This window comes from Protomyctophum parallelum (assembly GCF_964188405.1).
Source record: "Protomyctophum parallelum genome assembly, chromosome: 22".
Classification (NCBI taxonomy): Eukaryota; Metazoa; Chordata; class Actinopteri; order Myctophiformes; family Myctophidae; genus Protomyctophum; species Protomyctophum parallelum.
In genome coordinates this window covers 12,734,995-12,753,023 of record NC_139714.1, presented here as the reverse complement: position 1 = coordinate 12,753,023, position 18,029 = coordinate 12,734,995, and the positions used below count along the sequence as shown (strand labels likewise).

The 18,029-nt window shown below is 44.7% G+C and overlaps 1 protein-coding gene across 1 annotated transcript in view; it reads left to right on the top strand.

Moving 5' to 3' along the window:
• The window catches only part of LOC310853670 (PDZ domain-containing RING finger protein 4-like), a gene marked incomplete at both ends in the record, with an annotated part of 32,083 nt that overhangs the window by 10,579 nt on the left and 3,475 nt on the right, over positions 1-18,029 (top strand). The window lies entirely within an intron of this gene.

Below are 18,029 nucleotides of genomic sequence, written 5' to 3'. Positions count from 1 at the left end.
ATAAACTTTCCTTAATGATTATATCTGGTTTCAGTATTAATTTATGATGTATTTTCTCTATTATTAAGGTTATTGTAGCGGTGAATTTGTATTGTTGATGCGAATGGGGGCGGGCAGGGGTCGCGAGATACGGCCAAAGCATGTTCGGGGGTCCCCAGCCAAAAACGTTGAGAACCCCTGCTATAGAGCATCTCCCCTCGAATGCTTTTTGGACCATGGTGTTTCCGGGGGGCGGGGGGGTTGGGGTCTGGAGCCATGTGACCCAAAAGCGAGATCGGGTTCCAAGCGGAGCTGTGGTGTCCAGTTCCTTCCTAACCACCTTGGCTTTAGGACTCATTAGAGCCTCTGAGTGTCCTGGCGCCCAGGCCGCCCGCAGATAGGATAACAGTCCGCCATCTGCCAGGCGGGACGGCACTGGACGAAACTATGGGCCACGCCCTGGGGGCGGAGAGTAGCGTGTGTCGGGGTGTGTGTGTGTGTGTCTCTACACTTGGTTGTTGTTGTAAACGTGGATTGCCTCTAATTCCTTTTTTGCTTTTTGCCCCTTTAGTCGTCATGCCATTCACACATTGTCACTGCATGCTGCTGTATCCTATACTGACTGACTGAGTGAGGAGCCCCCACCGGGAGGACGTACAGCCTTTCGCCCTACGCCTCCCATGCACCCAACGTGAAGTGTGTAGAGTGACTAATATCACCCTCCCTGCCCGTGGTGGAAAGTAACTAATTACATTTACTTAAGTACTGTACTTAAGTAAAAGAGGTATTTGTACTTTACTTGATTATTTCCAATTTCCAATACTTTTACTTCTACTCCACTACATCCCAGATGTTTATTCCAATACATTTATTTGAAAACTTTAGTTACTAGTTACTTTGTAGATTTGGATTATTATTACAAAACATACATGCGATGCATTGTGAGATTGTAGATCTTCTATACTGTATATTCAAAACATTTTGTTACATTTGAAAACCATAAATGAGACATTCTGCTTAATGTCTACTTTAAGTAAACAATGGGCAGAAAATGCCCATGCACTTTCAGCAGAAACAGAGCCTAAATTGTGTTCATTTAGGGATAAAGTCAGAGAGTTAGTGGTTAAGTTAGAGAAATAGGCACGATTCATCAGACAGTATAAAGAATAATTTCATTGCTTTTGTGGAACAGCAGCTTCATAAGTCTTCCTCCCTTCTGAGACTTTGAAGCATTGATTGAACTAGGCCAGGCGGGTGCTAAATTGCATCCCGCTGCGTCTCCCGGTTAACTAAGCAACCACGCCTGCTTTCTGAACCCGGTATTTCTCACTCCTGGAATAGCGCCCTTTTCATTCGCTCTCTCATTCGCGGTTATCGAGGTGTGAAGTCGTTCTTCACCTTTTCTTCTCCAACTCCCCGGAAGCTCAGTGTTATGAATAATTCTAATAGGCTTGGCTTTTTCCAGTGAGCAAAAAAAACATGCATTAAATTAAAATATAAAAAAAGGCAAAATGTTAAATGGGGTCGCAACGAAGAAAATATGTATAGGTTCACACTTTACACTCACTCCTTTTCACTAGTAATGTGTTTTCATTTTCCAAGATTTTTAGCAGCTTCACTAATTATGTCTCGGCATCCACCACAGCACAGATATTTTGCCCCCCAACCAAATGTGTGCTTCTGCGAAAAATAGGGAATTCAAAGGGGGTGTTTCTCTTTCCTCTCTTATTACCATTCCCCGCATGCAAGCACGGGCACACGCGTGCGTGACGTACACACGCTCACATACACTTTCTTTTATCTCAGCTCATAGATAAACATTGCTCCATTGATCTACGACGCAACTACAACATCAGTCCCACAAGGTTTTTTTATTTTTATTTTTATGAAAAGCATTTTGGCTCTAGTTAATTTTTTGTTTTATTTTGTTGTTCAGTCAACGGCAATGACTGTATCGGCCAAAGAGACAAAATAATCAACTGAAGGATGTTTTTCTGTTCTGAGAACTGGAAATGCTTCAAGCAATGTGAGGACCTACATGCAAATTTATTGCTGATGTATTCAGGCAAAACCCCTTACCCTTTGCTGTCTCTCTCTCTCTCTCTCTCTCTCTCTCTCTCTCTCTCTCTCTCTTTCTCTCTCTCATCTCTTTCTCTCATCTCTCTCTCCTCCTCCTCCTCCTCACACCCCATTCTGTCTCTCTTCTATCTTTGTGTCTGTTTCCTTGAAAATGAGTTATTTTTGGCAAGCAACAAGAGGCACCTTGCATTTACACTGTGCTTCCTCTCTCACTCCATTTTGTTGCACATTCTCTTTCCCTTCCTCGCCCTCGCTCAATTAAACCATGTTGGTACTCATCCTTTTCTCGGTCGAGGCTCACTTGGAAATCGCAAAAGGTGCACCTTAACAGGGCAGTCGTGTTTCTTCAAGGTTTTAAAGAAAATACATAACACCAAAACATTTTCTTTTTACCTTATTAATGCTATAATATCAATAAAATCGCATAGCGTTTTGAACCAATCATACGGAGGTACCACTTGAAATCTCCTCACGGCCCTCCAGTGAGGCCCGGTCCACAGGTTGAGAAGCATGGTATTATTAACCCTGTGACCGTGTGCGTGTGTCCCTTTGACCGGGCCAGAGTGCGGCTGTCGGGGGCATTAACCTGCAAATGACCCACAACAATAGAGACATGGGCAAAGTTGATGAGCCCGCCCAATGTCAGGACAGTGAGAGAGAATGGACCCCATAGAAAGGACCAAAAAAACATTTGTTGTTTACGTGTGCGCTAAGCTCCAAGTTGAGATGAGCCGAGGCTGTCCTTGATTGCTTTCCTTTTGCGAGAAGGTATAACGTCCTGATTGATTCCACGGCGTCTCGTCCCTGACGGCGCAAAGGGTCAGCAAGGAGAAGGACAGAGAGAGAGAGAGGATTGGACCTGTGTCAAAGCCATTAGGTTGCAGCCATATGGCCAGTGTATGCGAGCTGGTTAGGTCACAGGGGACCCCCCCCAACCCACCCCAAAAAGAAAAAGAACATTGCTTTGTTGCTCGCTTTTGAGGAGTGCTTCTCAGAATTGTATAGCTGTTAGTGGTTAACAAAAGTTGAATTTAAAAGTTGTCCTATTTTTAGATATGAACCACTTTTACCATTATTTTATACTTTGGCTATTCTATTCAAAAGCAGATGTACAAGCTCATAGCACTATGATGAGCTTGCATATCTGCTATGTTTGAAAAATCATGAAAATGTGTGCAAATCTTTGAATACAATCCTTTTGTTAAACTAAAATATTTGCTTCTGCATGGGAGTCACTGGAACTAAAATATGGAACTAAACTAAAATATTTTATATCTGCGGCCAGTTTAGAAGAAGTGTGTAGAATCCGTCCTCGGTTCTTAACGCGTCACGCAGATTATCGCCATAAGCGTGAATCGCAATTACTTGTGAAACGTCCATATCATATCATATCCGTGCTCCTGCCTTGTCTGTCCGACACAGACAGCCATGGTCCCCGTCTAACCCTTCTCTGAACCCGGGGCCGCCGGGATGACTTATAGCGGGTTGTAATCACTGACCCCGTGAGTCTCATTCAAATACATCGGCGGAGCGCGTCGAGGGTCCGGGGGGTGGGGGTACGGATTGTAGAGGACTCGCTCTATTATCCGGCCCCGTGCTCACTGGCTGTTGGTTTAATGGCATACGGGAGATTAATGGAGATCTAATGATGGAAGAGTGGACACACGGGGCAACAATAGCGGGCAGACAGCGAGCGCGCCGAGCACATTAGTCAGCCAGGGGAGGAAGGTGTAGAGGCAGGCGCACGCATGCATGCATGCATGCGCGAGAGCACAGAGGATTGCACACTAAGCCACATACTGTGATACAATATGTGAGCATGCATGTGAGCATGTTCAAGCACGTATGCACCATGCGCACGCACGCACGTACACTACACGCACGCACACACACACACACACACACACACACACACACATTTTAACAATTTATTTATGTCCACACAAAGCATGTCATGTCATGTCACCGAACATTCCATGGGCATCCTAAGTTCGAAAAACCCCTCCAACAACCAGTCCACGGGTAAGTCTCAGGCTGGACCACCAGAGGGAAACTATTTCCCAGTCCACTCCTGCATTGCCACCCGGTGTCATATATGGGACCTGTTACGAAGGAACGAAGTGTCGCTCCGACATTACAACCGTGGCTGGGTACGTTTTCTAATCAAAATATATATCTACAAAGTAACTAGTAACTAAAGTTATCAAAAAATGTCAGTGGAGTAAAATCACATTATTTGCCTCTGAGATAGAGGCAGTACTGGAAATTGGAAATACAGGTAAAGTACAAATACCTCAAAATTGTACTTACAGTATGTACAGTACTTAATTTACACCATTGCAAGCCTGGCACCAACAAAACGGCACTAATGTATGCCGCATCAGCGTGGCACACCACCGCCTACACTGTTGTGCATGCCTTCATGTGTGTGGCACCCTGCTGTGCACGCGTGCGTGCAGCGTGCGTGCTTGTAGCACAATACTTGTGAGAATTATAGGCTATATAGAATTTGAGTAATAATCCATTTTGAGGACGGTTTTGCTGGCTCCTTTATGGTCAGAAGAGACTTGTGGAAAATAGCAGAGCTACACGCTTACAGCGTGTCTCGCTGTGCATGTGTGTCCACGCGATACGTCAACATGTCCACACGTGTAAAAGCCTTGTTGGACGTACGGATAATTGCGTTGCGGTTGCCATATATGTCAGGTGTGGTGTAATGAATGTCTTGTTGACGCTGTTTGTCATAACCCGCTGCCATCCACGATGCACAGCCCATTAGCTTAACACAGAGGCAGACAGCATCAGGCCTCGTCTCTGATGTATTGGCCTTGAGAGCCGAGAGCGTTAGTCTTTGCTTGATGGAGAACGAAACTAATTGCAAAAAACGCCAGGCACCGGGCACTATCCACTTTTGACGTGGCGTCCTTATTTTGGGGCAGGGGACAGTACTCATCATTGCAATAGACAGTGGTGGAAGAAGTACTCACATGTTTTACTTAAGTAATTAAAGTAAAATTCATCAATACTGCAATATGGAAATACTCTGTTACAAGTAAAAATTCAACATACTTGAACTTGAGTAAAAGTCATTATGCAAAATGTCCCGTTTCAAGTTTTCAAATAAACTTTTGAAAATAGCCGATAAGCGCACAATGTGTTACATCTCGACGCATTGTGAACTTGTAGATCGGCCATTTTCAAATGACCGAAATCTGATGTGGTTAATGTATGTTTTGTAATAATAATTATAATCTACAAAGTAACTAGTAACTAAAGTTCTCAAATAAATGTAGTGGAGTAAAACTACAATATTTGCCTCTGAGGTGTAGTGGAGTGGAAGTAAAAGTACTGGAAATTAGAAATACTTACAAATACAGTACAAATACAGTACTTAACTCTACTTAACCCCAGTTCCCAGTGCCAGTGCGTTCACTTTAAAAGACGGAGTTTGCCCGCGCCCCCCACACACTCGCTACATACACGAGAAAGCATGCAGTCTAGGACGGTGATCTTAAATACCCCGCCCAATTGGTCAGCTGACTGCCACATCAGCGTATGAGGTGTGGGTCTTGCAAACATGTATACGCCCACATAGTAATGCAGCATATTAACCCCTCGAATACATTAATGTCTCTTGAGCATAGCATTTACCCGCTCGAGTATATCTGACTGCACTAACTCCGCAAGCTATGTATCATTTACATTGCAAATAATTGCAAATAATTGCAAATAATCCGAGATCATCTCCGATTGGATTGGATCGAGACAGTGTACACACATTAAACAAGGTTAAATTGGAAGTGGTGGCACAAAGAAATTAGCAGACAAAATTGGAACTGGAACACTGTAATTATTATATTTTCTGTTTATTAGAGAGCTGCAGAGACAGGGCGGCCCCTAGAAACACTCACAATACTATAACAATCATTACCAGAATATATAGTGCTTTAACCTTTTAACAAAGAACTTTCTGTTATACGGCCAAGCTACACCGGGCATGTGTGCGTTTGACGTAAGCGCACTGCGCGCACAAAGTATGCGTGCGAAATGCCCCGGCTACACCAGATCTGTGGCGCGCGGCAGATTTGTGCGGGACCTTCTGGGAGGATATATACAGTAGATATGCGAGCATGGGGGCATACGCACGTAAAAAAATGGCCCGCGGTATATCCGTGCGTCTGATGTAGCTGGTATCATTGACATATATTGGTCCTATCCAAACGCACTGTACGCGCGTTTAAACGCGCGCAGTAAACGCATACGCACGCGCGCAAAATTGCCTGGTGTATAGCTTGGCCGTTAACCAAAGCATATCACTTAAGGAGTTAATAATGAGGAGGTGGCAGTACAGTGGCACACTGTACATGTTGGTGACGATGTTGTTGATGGCAGTCTTGGTAGAACAGATGCGAGTGTCACACTTGAAGAGCCACTGGTGAAAGTACCGCTGCTGTCTTCATGACAGAACAAACATTCATTCAATAAGGAATCATGTCTCATTACACATTATTTCATTGCCTTTGTCGGGGTGTGTGTGTGTGTGTGTGTGTGTGTGTGTGTGTGTGTGTGTGTGTGTGTGTGTGTGTGTGTGTGTGTGTGTGTGTGTGTGTGTGTGTGTGTGTGTGTGTGTGTGTGTGTGTGTGTGCATGTGCACACCTGTTTAGCATCCGTATTCATCATGAGATGCTAATTAATTTAAAGGAAGTGTACCTAGCGCATATGGCGGTGACACAAAGAGAAAGAAATGAGGAGGTTCTCAGCATGCTCTGTGTGTGTGTGTGTGTGTGTGTGTGTGTGTGTGTGTGTGTGTGTGTGTGTGTGTGTGTGTGTGTATGTGTGTGAGTGTGTGTGTGTGTGTGTGTGTGTGTGTGTGTGTGTGTGTGTCTGTGTGTGTGTGTGTGTGTGTGTGTGTGTGTGTGTGTGTGTGTGTGTGTGTGTGTGTGTGTGTGTGTGTGTGTGTGTGTGTGTGTGTGTGCGTGTGTGTCTGCGTGTGCGTGTTTGTGTGTGTGTGTGTGTGTGTGAGTGTGTGTGAGTGTGTGTGTGTTCTCCTCTGACAGATGTTCAACCCTTGATTTCCCCCCGCTTACATCAGAAACGACTGCCTGCCAGGAGCTTACCATGGAGTCACAATGTCAGCATATCGCCTCTGACACCTGATACATTCCTGTGTGTGTGTGTGAGTGTGTGTGTGGGGGGGAGTTGACTTACAATTAAGAAAATATTCAGGTTGGGTTTAGGGGGAGAGGAAGACTTTCAACTTTTGATTAGGAGCAAAATCCTGCAGATGTTGCAAGCCGGTGTTGCAGGCTGACAATAGCCGATCTACAAGTTCACAGTGTGTTGCATCATGATGCTTGGCGATCTTGTCGATGTGCTATTTCCGCCAACGATCTAAGCATGAAGTCTAAGTCAAGCTTAACGCGTTCTCAGTACATTCTTCCCATAATTTTGGCATGATGGCCGCTCACAATATGGCATTTGATGTTTGGCGGTCAGTCAGTGTTTAGCGTTGATTGTTTGGCTGAGTGATCGTAAAAGCCTTACAGGCTTAAAGCAAATCATCCTGAAGTGAGAATTGATAAGTCAAATTGTCAGATGCCTGTATGGCGTAAGATTAGCGTCTGTCGCTTGCTGTCTAATCTTCGCCAGTGGAACTGTAGAATGGATTGACAAGCCCGGGGCTCTCCGACGATCAGTGCAAACACACACACACACACACACACACACACACACACACACACACACACACACACACACACACACACACACACACTGTACACACACACATACACACACACACACACACACACACACACACACACACACACTTAACACTTACTTAATTCTTTGTTGGTCGTCCTCTCTTTCTTCAACGCCTTAATTGGTTGCTTGCGCCTGTTTGTGCCAGAGAGCCTGTTTTCGGTGGAGGAAGTGTGAAGGACACTCATTACAAGCTGCATACGTACTTACGCATGAGATATGGTTGTATAGATGCAAACGCACAGAGGAACACACCCGCATGTGTGCTGCTTAGCATAGGGGGTGGGGGGGTGGAGGGTCCTCAGAGGACACAGCATGGCAAATAGAATCTCCTTGAACCTGCAGGTCACACACGGATACACACACACACACACACACACACACACACACGCATGTGCACGCACAGCATGGACACAGACACACGGACACGGTGTGTGTGACTGTGTGTACACATACCTGCCTGTCCATATGAATACACATAGTAAGTGCATGTGAACATTATGTACTGTATGCACACTCCAGACGCACACAGATACTCAATGCACTACAGTATGTACACACACATAATAGCGCACGTTTTCTCTTGTTCTCTCTCTCTCTCTCTCTCTCTCTCTCTCTCTCCCTCATTTACATTTTGGTTAACACTCTAATTGCCACTCATTAAATACCTTGTCACTTTGATTAATTGGCGCGATACAGAAATGGAAATCAGCGGCGCGTAACACAGTGCACAGTCAACAGCAACACGACTGGGAACTGGAAAATATCCAGGACAAACGGCAAGGAACAACAGAAAAGGAGGAATCCTAAAAAGTCCAACTGCCAGGGTATACATGTACATTTAAAAGGATGTTGGCAAACAACACCAAGGAAATCTTGAACAGTGGTTACTAACAGAAACTGGAAATAAACAACCTCACATTCTTCTTCTTCTTTTCTTTCCTTCTTTCTGAAAAAATGTTCTGAAACAATTGTGAGTGGCCGGAATGAGATGATGTATGTTGATGATGACGACGATGATGATGATGATGATGTGTGCCAATAGACTTCAAACAGGTGTGATATTTTTTCCTGTATGGACTCCCCAGCAAAATGATTGAAAGTTCGAGAAAAGGTTAGAGAACCGCTAATCTAGAGAGAATAATGGTTATGTCAGTGGAAACCAACCGGTCGATCGCGACCCACATGTCAATCTTCAAAGCCGTCACATTGGATCACAAACAGGTGTGTGTATGGACGGCCCACCCATCTGACCACTTAACACAGCAGTCGATACGTTGCCGCGTTAAGTGGTCTTCTGAACACTTTTACACTATAGCACTATAGCTGCATTGAAGGCATACAAAGCGTTGTCGTAGAACTGTGCTGAGGGGAAAAGTCGGAACCACTTGAACCTTACGGGTCCATTTGGTTCCATCTATACACTCTCAGAGTTACACATCCGTAAGAGGAAGAAGGGTTTTTTTTCCCAGTGAGCCAACATGTACAATATCAGCACCGTTTGACCACAATGGAAGAGTATAGAGCCTTAATTAGCAATGTGAAGGAAGTAGCAGTAGTAGTATAGGAAGAGCCCCTTCCTTAATTTCTTTCCAGTATGGCTGCCGGTGCATAGAGTCTGCTTCCAGGCAGAGCAGGGTTGAGAAAGATCCAGAGAAGCCACAGCAGTCAGCCCTGAAATTGATATAATGACAGTGAATTATGAGCATCTGCCACTGCGGCATCTGCCCATGCGCAGGCTCTCAACATGCCCGTCCATTGGCCTCAAATGAAGGTAGGCTCTATTACACTGATGAGCAGATTGCACTCTCTAAATGCCAGCACCACCTCCACAGCAGCAGCAGCAATGTCAACCTCTCAAACATATACTCCAGCTGCAAGTGGAGGTGTAACAAAGGCTTTCACCTAGAGCTCCATATATGGAGACAACGGAGATATCTAGTGCTGACATCAGGTCAATGTAGAAACCCCATGTGTGGGTATGGGCGGGTGGTGTTGTCGTTGTGACAAGCATTCAGCCGACCCGTTATTGCCTTTGAGAGTGGGAGAGGTTAGCAGCATTTGCTACACTCCTCGCGAGAGACTCCAAAGCCTTCTGTACGAGACAGGATATTTGGCCTTAAAACCCAGATATTCTCAGCAATACCTGGCCTTACAACCCAGATATTGTTGTGTTAGGTTTCGTCCTACTCCTAACCCAGACAACCAGCCCCAATTAAGTAGTATATTTAATAGGAGGGATAAAAGTGGGATTGATTACAAAAATGAATCGATAAATGATCATTAATAGCCAAAAAGACAAAAAGTGATGCGACGCATTGAGTTGTGAGTTCCGAACACACAAGGCCTGCCGCACAAGGCCTCAAACGCACAGCCTTGTAGAGCTTGTAGATTAGTTTCTCCTATTTATCATGAAAAGTTGCAGGACAAAGATACATATAGGCCTATTTAATATAGTAAATATGCTTCCTTGGTTAATCGATAGAATAATCGCCAAGAAAATAACCAATCAAAAATCCGATTGGTTTAAATGAGTCTAACATGTCACATGACTCATTTAAACAAATGAGATTCCAATCTGGATGTGGCTCAGATCTGATTCAGGCTGGATTTGGCTGCCAGTGTAAACGGGGCCTAATAGCTAGGGATGCGCCGATCCGATACTCGTATCGGAGATCGGCGCCGATCCGGAGCTAAAATTCTAGATCGGGTATCGGTGGCAATGGGCCGATCCATTATCCGATCCAGTTGCCGCTCCGTTCTCCCGTTGGAACTTGAGACATGCTCCTGTCTGCCCAGTGCACAGCGCACAGTCAAACAGCCCCCAGGCTCCATCAGCCCTCTCCCTCCTGAGCCTTGAGGTGAGGGAAAGGAGGGGCTGCGCTCATATAGTCACCGCTCACTGACACTGCGCTGAGTGCGCTCCTCTACACTATCTGTCTCGTTCTGTCACTTCTGTCCCCCCGCTGTGTTCTTAACTTCTTTAACAGGTCGCTCGTATTTCTTTATGTAAGATAAAGAATCCGATGAACACGGAGAGCCAAAGAGGACAGTTGCCAAAGCCCCCATTCAATTACATCCTACTTGTTGTTGCTGTTCCTCGATAGCTGCTAAAGCTATCAACAGTAGCAAAAACACAACACTGCTAGGCTAGCAAGCTAACGTTGCAGCAACAGGATCGTTACCGTGTGTGTGTGTGTGTGTGTGTGTGTGTGTGTGTGCGTGTGTGCGTGCGTGCGGGGATTCCGAATATTAAAATAATAATAGTTTGAGTATGCTGGCCCACAGTAGCTACAGAATGTGCGTAGGGAGAGGGAACATATGGGGCTAATGCTGGCCATGAAGCATTGAATAATATCTGAATAGAACATTAACTAGAGTTATAAATAAGGAATAGAAACCAAAATGATGTGGTTGACTATCATCAGAAAGAAAAAAAACTTTCCTTTTATGTGTAGGCCTAGCTGGTTTATAATCCATAGTTACTATGTATAATGATAATAATAATAATAATAATATTATACATAGTAACTATGGATTATAAACCTAAAATAATAATAATTATTATAATAATTATAGGCATAATATTATTATGAATAGTAACTATGTATTATAAACCTAAAATAATAATTATTATTATTATTATAATAATTATAGGCATAATAATAATAAAAAGAATAAACATTTTAAAAACTATGAAAGTGCATAATACTGCACAGCTTTTATTTGTACTTAGAATGTTAAACCCTCAGAAATCGCCATGGTTGACCAATATTATTAATCCACGTGTTAATAATATATATTATATTATTATATATAATATAATATATATAATAATGTATTAAATACATTACATTATACATTAGACATAGGGTATCGGATCGGTACTCTGTATCGGCAGATACTGGACCCCCATGTATTAGGGTTGGGTGACGATACGAATACATCGTCAATCGCGAATATACGAATCCAATCGCCGAATATTTTTATTAGGCGATTTTTCAGGACGATTTAGCCCAATTAACCTGTAAAGTGAATGTGAATCAATTTGGGCCAGCAAGCGCCGGGTGGAAATCCTCGCCTCCCGTTATAACGGTATGCTCCCACAGTCCCCGCACTCAGCAGTCAGAAGCATCGGGGAACGGCACTTACGGCAGCCGCCTGCCAGAGTAAAGGCTGGGAGCCGAGGGAGGCTGTAGCCTACATGTTGTTTTAGCTCCGGAGTCCAGACCCATGCAGTTTAATAATATACAGTCACAACAGAATGCACACTGCTGTCTCGTGTCTCATCACAATCCCAATGCTCCACCCGTGAAGTCGGGGCGGAAAAAATAAAAAACAGGCTGCTAGTGTTAGTATAGGCTTATAGCTTAGCGTTAGCTAACGTTTTTCAGACCTGTTTATTTATGTTTAAATTCAAAAAATGCATACAAGACATTCCGTCTTCTTTTCACAATTTCTTCCGTGTTACTTCTGACATTCACTCCTACCCCACAAGGCAAAGAGATAATTTTGAATTACCCTATTGTCGCACATCCAAACATCAATCTTTCATCAAATTTAGAGGCCCTCATCTATGGAACTCCCTAGATGATTCACTTAAATCCTCATTATCCTTGCCAATATTCAAAAAACATCTAAAGAAATATCTTATTTTTTCCTCTCTGTAGATTACATGTTTTACTTTGATGCGTTATATTTTCTTTTGTGTGTTTGTTGTTGTATTGTTTATTTCTTATAACTCTGTCTGTGTTTTTATTTCTTTACTGCACAGCTGCCCCCCTTTGCCAATTTATGTACTGTTCTTTATGAACTTTTAATCTTTTAAACCAATGACCTCTTCCTTCAGGAAAGGATTCCATATAAGCCTTCTGGCTTCTTCCTTTCCTTGCATTGTATTTTTGTTTCTTTGATATGTTATTGTCTATTTTTTGTACCACATGCTAAATAAATAAACCTAAATAAACCTAAACCTAGCTTAGCGTGTAGCTACTGATTCAACACACTGAACTTCATCTCCGCCTGTAATCCAAGTTATTTTTTTATTGACAACGTGAACAAACCCCGACACCAGCGCTGCAAAAATAGACAGATCTACAAGCTCTCAACGTGTAGCGAACGGTGCTGCAGAAACAGGCAGGACGCTGCGCCTTGAGAGCCTGTGGATCAGCAGCAGCATGTGGGCGCCCCTCTGAGCCTCAGACACCGGTGCGGGGAGGCAAGACTTCTCCACTGTATAGGCTCGGGGATCATTCGTTAGCTTAGCGCTTAGCTTAGCGTGTAGCCCCTACTGGTGCAACCCACTGATTGAACTTCATCTCCGCCTGTAATCTAAGTTATTTTTATTGACAACGTGAACAAACCCCGACACCAGCGCTGCAAAAATAGACAGATCTACAAGCTCTCAACGCGTAGCGAACGGCACTGCAAACAGGCAGGACGCGATGCCTTGAGAGCCTGTGGAACAGCCCGGCCGCAGCCCGGCTCCGCTGCTCCGCTCCAAGCCTCCGATGGACCGGTGCGGGGAGGCAAGGGAGCAAGTTACCCTGGCTGCGCAGCAGAAACAGACTGATCTACAAGTTCTCAATGCCTAGCGAACGGAGCGGCAAAAACAGGCAGGACGCGGCGCCTTGAGAGCTTGTAGATCTGGCTTTTTTGCGACCTGCAGTGAGCTGTTCTCACTTTACTTGTATGACACGAATACATCGTCAATCGCCGATTTTTGGTCAGACGATTGGCGATTGAAAAAAATTGGCATATCGCCCAACCTTACCATGTATCGAAATCGGTATCGAATGCCAAAAAGCCGGATCGGTGCATCCCTACTAATAGCCTGGATATTGTTGCTGTTGGGCAGAGAAATGTTGTTGTGTTGTTGTCATGTCCTACCTCATCATGCAAGCGAATTACACAAATGTAGTAAAAATGTTTTTTAACAATAATAATAATAGAAAAGGAACTGATTTGGACACACAAGGTTTCCACCTGACAGACGATATTCTCATTCAGCAGGTGAATGATTGAGTTGATGTGGAACATCCAACCAGTTGCACATTATGCTGCCATTCAGATTTATGCAAATGGTGTGGGGCCTTGTGCCACGTACTGTGTGTGTCACACACTCTTATTATTGAAATGAGACATTTCAGACAGTGGGGTCCTCTCCAGATGAGAGCCCTCTCAGGCACCTTAGCATACAGAGCGGGATGCAGCCGGAGATTACATGTGGCAGATTGTTTGTTGGAAACGCCAGCTGAGCTCCCATCATCCGCTGACGTGTCCAATTCCCCCCGATTCTAAAAGAAATGCTCAAGTCACATTGAATTGGGGTTCACCAAAGATCAAGTTGGTTCGAAGCATTGTCGTAACTTGCTTTGGGTGGGTGCTGAGCTTTGTGGGTGTTTTGAGACAAGCAGGGATCTGCTTCGCAAAGGCTTTGTGCAAAATATTAACATGATACGTGATCTTTTCCTAAAAACATATATAGCCTATATATTTTCCCTTACGGAGCTATGTGTGTGGCTGTGTGGCTGGGTGGGTGGGTGGGTATGAGCATGGAAACTAGCATGGTTGTTTTTCACCAGCTGTGCGCAACCTAACACACACGCACATATTAACTGTATATATGATGATCTGGGTGTGTCAGTACAGTACAGTGACAGTACAGTACAGTATAGTAGAGGGTACAGTAGAGGGACCCCCACACGGTAACTCTGTCATTTCTCAACCGTTTCGGACGTGGGGTGGCTCGCCGGAATCGGCCCGGCCCCCTGGGCGCATTACCCCCATGCAGAGACCCCCACATGGTAACTCTCTCATTTATCTACCGTTTCGGAACTTCCAGGGACCCCCACACGGAGTTGCACCACTCACTTCACACAGGTGTGATTTATTTTAGATTGAATAAGACCACATAAGCCTATATAATATAGGCTTATGTGGTCATATTCAAAATTGCATTAGAAACAACATAGCAGAATTGTTTAAATTAAGAGTTGCAGTTGTACTGTAACAAAAGTAAAACCATTTCAAGATGGTATATGGGACTTCTTGAGATACAAAGACAATTGTTGTTTTGACTATTTTGGGGGAACCCACTGGTGAGAAGCACGTTTAGTGTTTAGTGTTCCTGCAGTGCTTGTTCAACAGACTTGGTGGGATGGTCTCTCAACAAGCTGCCTTGCCATTGGTGGGATGGTCTCTCAACACGCTGCCTTGCCATTGGTGGGATGGTCTCTCAACACGCTGCCTTGCCATTGGTGGGATGGTCTCTCAACACGCTGCCTTGCCATTGGTGGGATGGTCTCTCCACACGCTGCCTTGCCATTGTTCTGCAGCCCATTGTCAGCCTGCTCAGTGTGGGAAGCTAGCTGTTATTATGCAGTCACACACCCGTCTGTACAAACAACCGCCTTAAAGCGCTGTCTCAACTCTGTTAGGCGGTGACGTAATGCTCGTTTAAGCCGTGCGTGTGTGTGTGTGTGTGTGTGTGTGTGTGTGTGTGTGTTTGTGTGTGCGTGTGTGTCCCACTAAGATAAGAGGGGGCCATGCAGCCCCATAGCTGAATCTGACAGCTATGCCGTAGTACACCATTGTGTGCCAATAAGCACACACTTTCAGACCTGCACACACAGTCACATGCGCACAGCCAGGCACACACACACACACACACACACACACACGCACACGCACGCACGCACACACACACACGCACACGCACACGCACTCACACACACACACACACACACACACACACACACACACACACACACACACACACACACACACACACACACACACACACTCCTTATCTGTACTCCCTGCGGCTAAAAGACGTCCGCAGCTTAGACGTTCTTATTATGTTCGCTGATACAACTCTGTGGCTGTGAAGCGGGCCGTATTCGTGTTTGTGTGCGGGGCTGATCGTTATGCCCTGTCTTGAACAGGCTGAATCACTCAGGCACTCACTGGTTGGACTGACAGGAAACAAAGCACATTTTTGAGTATCTGTAAGAACAGTATCTGTTCTTTCCTTGCAGTATTTGTATTGTTGGATACTTCTGACTTGTTGTCACTCCAGTATATTTCAAAGGCAGGTACTACATTTCCAGGAAGGGAACGGGGGCATTATGAAGTAACCACTTATTAAGCCTTATTTCAAACTAGAGGTTGCGGTTGCTACAGCCCTCACATCGAGGCACTTTCTGATGAATTGAAAATGGTGGACCCTATTGTAAACAAGTGTAATGCTTCATGGTGTCGTCCCACAGTTAACAGTTTTTGTATTGAGTATAGTGCTTGAAATGTACTGTAATTCTGCAAACTGTTAATAAATACTTCAATCAATCAATACTTCAATCAAAACACCGTACGTTGCACCGCCGATTGGACTGATCGACCGATACGTCTGAGTCATATTGTTGGGGGGTTTGTCAGAGCGCTCGTCTGTCTACCTGTGTCCCTTTATGCCAATATATGGAGATCCCTGATTTGTATTAGATTCCGAGTAGTATATGCCCATACCCTGCATTTGGTATTCCCATGTGGACATATCGGTCGGATCGGCGGTTCTGGACAGCTGCATATCCGAACAACTTGGCGAGTCCTCCCTCGAGTCCTTGCCGATGCGCCAGCGCCTAGCTGAGTATGAACTATGTCGGTCACATATGTTAATTGCACATGACCACCATACAGTATCCGGATCTCCAAATATGCCTATGGTCATATCGGGTTTTTTATCGCTATGTCTCAGTCATAGTGACTGATGGGCACTTCGGGTTGTTTGTGGTTCCTCCCTAAAGCCATTTTAATATGTAGGGTTGAGAGAGAGAGAGAGAGAGAGAGAGAGAGAGAGGGAGAGGGAGAGGGAGAGAGGGAGAGAGGGAGAGAGGGAGGGAGGGAGGGAGGGAGGGAGGGAGGGAGGGAGGGAGAGAGAGAGAACAATACAATGTTATCAACTGTGGTGGTTGTATATGGAGCGTCGCAGTCCCGCCCCCTCGAGAGACCCGTTCAATCGCCGTTCATTTTCCTCATAGGCATTTCTTAAAGTATTTATTTAAAGACGGTTACGCCGCGGACAAAGCCAACTCGGATCGTGACAAATCATGACAATGAACACAATATTTTGGGCCGATCAAATCATTAGAAAGAAGAAAATAAAGGCAGGAGACAACACTATTTGTTTTGTTTTTCTTCTTATAAATTATTTGATCGGCCCAAAACATTGTGTTCATCGTCATGATTTGTCACGATCCGAGTTGGCTTTGTCCGCGGCGTAACCGTCTTTAAATAAATACTTTAAGAAATGCCTATGGGAAAAATGCATTGGGATTTATTTCCTGGTCCACTCGTTGTTCTGAAAGGGGGAGGGACTGCGATGCTCTATAAGATCATGTGGTCTGGCAGGACCACTGCTGGTTGACAAGTGCTACTGCACTTCCGAAAGAGTGTCTCCACTGAGCATTCCATTCACATTGCACATCACATCGAACCCTGACCTTTAGGGAAGGACAGTTTGGACAGTGTAGACACTTCTGTTCAGAGCTTCAGGGAACCTGTGCTTTTTATTGGCAAAGCTAACCTTTAACTTGTGAGACATATGAAAGCTGCACCGTAGTGTGTGTGTGCGTGTGTGAGTGTGTGCATGTGTGTACGTGTGTGTGTGTGTGTGTGTGTGTGTGTGTGCACGTGCACGTGCGTGTGCGCGCGCGCGTGTGTGTGTGTGTGTGTGTGTGTGTGTGCACACGTGTGTGCGTGATGTAATGAGCTGATATGGTGCCAGTCAGGTCAAAGGTTTGACATGTTATGAGAGGAGGAAGTAACAATCAAAATGGAATTACTGTCAGCTTCCCCCGGAATCCCAAACACTGAGGGCCCCAGGGACTGTACACGTGTGTGCACAATCCCCCTGACAGGCACATACATAGACACAGCTATTTTCGGTGCATACTGACTCTGACACACACACACATACAAACACGCACACGCACAAATCCGGATGCTTTTGAAAACATTCATCGTACGTCGGGTGGAAACCTTGTATGTCCAAAACAGTTACTTCTCAGGAAATGGCTATTTTCAAATGGCTGAAATATATATAGGGCTAAATGGGAAATGGTGCATATACAGTATTTAGGGCTTTTATCCAAAGCACTTTACATAGATTGTGCATTACATTCACCCATTCACACACACCTATGGCGGAGGAAACC